The sequence below is a fragment of the Schistocerca piceifrons genome, chromosome 2 (genome assembly GCF_021461385.2).
Source record: "Schistocerca piceifrons isolate TAMUIC-IGC-003096 chromosome 2, iqSchPice1.1, whole genome shotgun sequence".
NCBI lineage: Eukaryota > Metazoa > Arthropoda > Insecta > Orthoptera > Acrididae > Schistocerca > Schistocerca piceifrons.
Window position 1 is genome coordinate 255,939,752 of NC_060139.1, and position 6,169 is coordinate 255,945,920.

A 6,169-nucleotide genomic window follows, 5' to 3' on the forward strand; every position below is an offset into this window, starting at 1 on the left:
ATTTATTCCCATAGTCACACCCCAAATTCAAACATTTGTCTACCACGACACTCTCTTCTTCATTACTTCATTACAGAATGGTGCTGCCCAGTGCTTCGGCCACTTGTTGACAGCGTCCTAAAGCCTGTAATTGGTTATGAAGTGCAGAATAGCAAGCCAGTCCTTCATCTTGGGGACGAGGCGAAAGTCGCTTGATGCCAAGTCTGTACTGTAAGATGGACGTTGAAAAATCGCCCAGCCAAAAATTTTTGAGCCTTTCATTGGATACATATTTTCCTTCACTCTGAACTACATGAAGAAGAATTATTTCTTTGGTTGTCATCCCACTATTATCTCAATAGACATTTCAGTATTACTGTGATCGACTGAAAGAATTTGAGGAGATATACAACCAATCACTGGAGTGATACGTAAGTATGTTGCTCTGATAAAGATTGGATACAATCGTGAGCAATTATAAAGACTGAATGTAATCAGATATACGAATTGATTACTTATTAATAAACTGCAGTTCAGTGTAAACCTAATCATAAAGTGAAACAATATGGTTGCCAGTCTTAAGCGGATAATAGTTGTAATACTCATTAGGCGACAATGTTTATTACTTATGGAGGAGCACGACTGAATTTAGATAGTCAGCTACCTTTTTTTGCTCGCGTATCATGTCGTTTTTGGAAACCCAGAATCTACTGTGTAGGAATCAACATGGGTTCTGGAAACAGCGATCGTGTGAGACCCAACTCGCTTTATTTGTTCATGAGACCCAGAAAATATTAGATACAGGCTCCCAGGTAGATGCTATTTTCCTTGACTTCCGGAAGGCGTTCGATACAGTTCCGCACTGTCGCCTGATAAACAAAGTAAGAGCCTACGGAATATCAGACCAACTGTGTGGCTGAATTGAAGAGTTTTTAGGAAACAGAACACAGCATGTTGTTATCAATCTAGAGACGTCTACAGACGTTAAGGTAACCTCTGGCGTGCCACAGGGGAGTGTTATGGGACCATTGCTTTTCACAACATATATAAATGACCTAGTAGATAGTGTCGGAAGTTCCATGCGGCTTTTCGCGGATGATGCTGTGGTATACAGAGAAGTTGCAGCATTAGAAAATTGTAGTGAAATGCAGGAAGATCTCCAGCGGATAGGCACTTGGTGCAGGGAGTGGCAACTGACCCTTAACATAGATAAATGTAATGTATTGCGAATACATAGAAAGAAGGATCCTTTATTGTATGATTATATGATAGCGGAACAAACACTGGTAGCAGTTACTTCTGTAAAATATCTGGGAGTATGCGTGCGGAACGATTTGAAGTGGAATGATCATATAAAATTAGTTGCTGGTAAGGCGGGTTCAAATGGTTCAAATGGCTCTGAGCACTATGCGACTTAACTTCTGAGGTCATCAGTCGCCTAGAACTTAGAACTAATTAAACCTAACTAACCTAAGGACACCACACACATCCATGCCCGAGGCAGGATTCGAACCTGCGACCGTAGCGGTCGCTCGGCTCCAGAATGTAGCGCCTAGAACCGCACAGCCATTCCGGCCGGGGTAAGGTGGGTACCAGGTTGAGATTCATTGGGAGAGTCCTTAGAAAATGTAGTCCATCAAGCCGGCCAAAGTGGCCGTGTGGTTAAAGGCGCTGCAGTCTGGAACCGCTCCGGTCGCAGGTTCGAATCCTGCCTCGGGCATGGATGTTTGTGATGTCCTTAGGTTAGTTAGGTTTAACTAGTTCTAAGTTCTAGGGGACTAATGACCTCAGCAGTTGAGTCCCATAGTGCTCAGAGCCATTTGAACCATTTTTTTGTAGTCCATCAACAAAGGAGGTGGCTCACGAATCACTCCTTATACCTATACTTGAGTATTGCTCATCAGTGTGGGATCCATAATAGATCAGGTTGACAGAGGAGATAGAGAAGATCCAAAGAAGAGCGGTGCGTTTCGTCACAGGGTTATTTGGTAACCGTGATAGCGTTACAGAGATGTTTAGCAAACTCAAGTGGCAGACTCTGCAAGAGAGGCTCTCTGCATCGCGGTGTAGCTTGTTCGCCAGGTTTCGAGAGGGTGCGTTTCTGGATGAGGTATCGAGTATATTGCTCCCCCCTACTTATACCTCCCGAGGAGATCACGAATGTAAAATTAGAGAGATTCGAGCGCGCACGGAGGCTTTCAGACAGTCGTTCTTCCCGCGAACCATACGCGACTGGAACAGAAAAGGGAGGTAATGACAGTGGCACATAAAGTGCCCTCCGCCACACACCGTTGGGTGGCTTGCGGAGTATAAATGTAGATGTAGATGTAGACAATGAAGAGCCAAAGAAACTGGTACACCTGCTTAATATCGTGTAATCGTGTAGAGCCCCCCCCCCCCCCCCCCCAAGGCACGCAGAAGTGCTGCAACACGACGTGGCATGTCTGAAGTAATGCTGGAGGAAATTGACACTATGAATCCTGCACGGCTGTCCATAAATCTGTAAGAGCATGAGGAGTTGGAGATCTTTTCTGAACAGAACGTTGGAAGACATCCCAGATATGTTCAACAATGTTCATGTCTTGGGAGTTTGGTGGCACGCAGAAGTGTTTAAACTCAGAAGCGTGTTCCTGGTGCCACTTTGTAGCAATTCTGGACGTGTGGGGTATCACATTGTCCTGCTAGTATCGCCCAAGTCCGTTGGTATGCACAATGGACATGAATGGATCCAGGTGGTTAGACAGGATGCTTACATACGTGTCACCTGTCAGATCATATCTAGACGTATCAGGGTTCCCACATCACTCCAGCTGCACATGCTAATCACACCATTAACGAGCCTCCACCAGCTTGAACAGTCCCCTTCTGACATGCAGGATCCATGGGTTCATGAGGTTGTCTACATACCCGTATATGTCCAACCGCTCGATACAATCTGAGACAAGACTCGTCCAAATGTTCAATTGTGTGTGAAATCTTATGGGACTTAACTGCTAAGGTCATCAGTCCCTAAGCCTACACACTTCTTAACCTGACTTATCCTAAGGACAAACATACACACCCATGCCCGAGGGAGAACTCGCACCTCCTCCGGGACCAGGCGCACAGTCCATGACTGCAGCGCCTTAGACCGCTAAGCTAATCCGAGACTCGTCCGACCAGGCAACATGTTTCCAGTCATTGACAGTCCAATGTCGGCGTTTAGGCGAGGTGTAAAGCTTTGGGTCATGCAGTCATCAAGGACACACGAGCAGGCCTTCGGCCCCAAAAGCCCATATCGATGATGTTTCGTTGAATGGTTCGCACCCTGGCACTTGTTGATCGCCTAGCACTGATGTTAGCAGCAATTTGCGGAAGGGTTGCACTTCTGTCACGTTGAACTATCTCTTCAGTCGTCGTTGGTTCCGTTCTTGCAGGATCTCTTTCCACCTGCAGGAATGTAGGAAATTTGATGTTTTATCAGATTTCTGATATTTATGGTATACTCGCCAAATGATTGTATGGGAAAATTCCCACTTCATTGCTACCTCGGAGACGCTGTGTCCCATCGCTCGTGCTCCGGCTATAACGTCACGTTCAAGCGCACTTCAGTCTTGATACCCTGCCATCGTAGCAGCAGTGACCGATCTAACAACTGCGTCAAACACTTGTTGTCTTATATTGGTGTTACAGACCGCAGCGCCGTATTCTGCCTGTTTACATCTCTCTGTATTTGAATATGCATGCTCATATCAGTTTCTTTGGCACTTCAGAGTATCTAACTCTTTAGAATTAACTAAAACTAAAACTGACTGTCCTATCTCCTCAAGTGTGGCCTAACAATAATTTTCATTGCCACTGAGTTTTAACTAACTATTTCTTTTCATATAGTCAAAAACTATTCCCAGAAAATGTAACAACTAAGTATAAATGATATCACAATTAACAGAAAACACTATAAGGCGATGCTGAAATACGAAAGCCAAGATTCATACAGAAAATTAATAAATACATAAAATTTAATACTATACCTTAATCATAGAAAAAATTTACTGCCGCTTTCCACGATTCACTGATTGCATTAGTTAATCTAAATATACATATAAAAAGCTTGGGTTTGCACATAGTGACACATTTTTCTCCATGACCACCCATTGCCACTCACTTTTGGTTATGGTAGTAGATATCCCTGGAGCTCTTGTTATTATAAGGGAGTTTGGTCACAGTGCGTGGCAGAGGGTGAGCGTGGGGTACAAAAATCCTCGCAATGTGGAGCAATGAATACTCTTAGGAAAAGCTATAAACTCCATGACTTATGACGTTTGCCATACATGCGAAAATGCCATTATTATTTCATTCGTCCAATATAGCATGATGCTTGTATGGTTTTGTCACTCAGATTTTAATAACGATGTGTAATATCAAACAGACTAGTTTTTAATATCTCAGCGCGTTTTCATCAATCACACTTTCCTGATGATCAAAGAGATACAAAGAAAAAATCCAGATCGACTCAAATATAAAAGTACTCATTACTAAAAAATGAATCATCAAACGGTACACTACACTGATTTCAGAGAAACATTTTGCTTATTCAAAAAAAAAAAAATGTTGAAATGCTTGTGAATTCCTAAGGAAGCAAACTGCTGAGGTCATCGGTCCCCAGACTTACACACTATTTAAATTAACTTAAACTAACTTATGCTAACAACAACACACACACCCATTCCCGAGGGAGGACTTGAACCTCTGGCGAGAGGGTCAGCGCAATCCATGACAAGTGCCCTCTAACCGCATGGTGACTCTGTGAGGCTATTTTGCTTCTTCTTCATGGATATAATCCTTTTCATAAATTAGCGTGTTTTCATCAATCAATTCGCTAATGCCTAGTGAAATAATGTAACTTCCATTCCTTTCCAGCTTCATTTATATCTTTATGTTAAGACAATATTACTAAACTGTTATTGGTCCTATGGTTTTACCCATAGTTAAATGTGTTTGCATGACGTAATGTTAATGCCAGTATGGATGGAACAGGATTGTATAAGCGAGTATATTCACTAATACATAAAGTTTAAAAGTCATAGAGAATATATAACTTTCTCTAAGAGGGGTAAGTATTCCACATTGCACATTATATTGAAATTTAAACTTCTTGATTAAATAACTGGGAAGATGAAGCTTCTAAATTTAATTCTGAAACTGCTGTGTGAAACTGAAGAACTGTCTCTTTGCTTGTCTTTATCATTTCATATCTGACCTATATAATTATTCCTGACAAATACGACTCGAACACAATATGACTGCTCAAACAATTAAAACAGAAGAATGGCCCCGAATTAGAAGAAATCCTAACAATAACCAGGCAACGACCTTGCCACAGTGGATACACCGGTTCCCGTCAAATCACCGAAGTTAAGCATTGTCGGGCGTGGCCGGCACTTGGATGGGTGACCATCCGGGCCATCATGCGTTGTTGCCATTTTTCGGGGTGCACTCAGTCTCGTGATGCCAAATGAGGAGCTACTCGACCGAATAGTAGCAGCTCCGGGCAAAGATAACCATCATAACGACCAGGAGAGCGGTGTGCTGACCACACGTCCCTCCTATCCGCATCCTCATCTGAGGATGACACGGCGGTCGGATGGTCCCGATGGGCCACTTGTGGCCTGAAGATGGAGTGCTAACAATTACCCGTACATATCATAAGTCACTTACCTCACAGAAAATCTTCATTGCACAAACTACAGCAATACAAGCTCCAATACTGCCAGCTAAATAAAAGATTCTAACTACTGAAGGCTCTAACAACTAATAAACATGTGCTTAGCAAAGGAAAGATTTTGTTGCAGAGCAAACAATGTATTTAGCATATTTTACCTTAATCATGTGACAACCAGTTAAAAAATTTACATAATCATCAGTAATAAATCTTCATGACCGATACACATTCAGACCGTCTACTCTTGCGAATACTGCACACCTCCAACACTACTAATTATTAACCTCTAACCTCCATCACTGCTGACTACTCACTCCCAACTTCCATCACTGCTGGCTGTTCACCTCCAATTGCTAGTCCAACCAGCCACAGAGTCTCTTACAGAGTGCACACAGCGTTGTCAGAGTTATTAATGCAGAGCACTACATAGCACTGCCAACATACAAACACATAATCAGCCTACTTACATAGCCCCCTGCTGCCCTCAAA

The 6,169-nt window shown here is 42.8% G+C and overlaps 1 pseudogene; it reads left to right on the top strand.

Annotated features, from left to right (window-relative positions):
- Positions 1-5,322: 5,322 nt before the first annotated feature.
- On the top strand, positions 5,323-5,440 carry LOC124778698 (annotated as a pseudogene).
- The last annotated feature ends 729 nt before the right edge of the window (positions 5,441-6,169 follow it).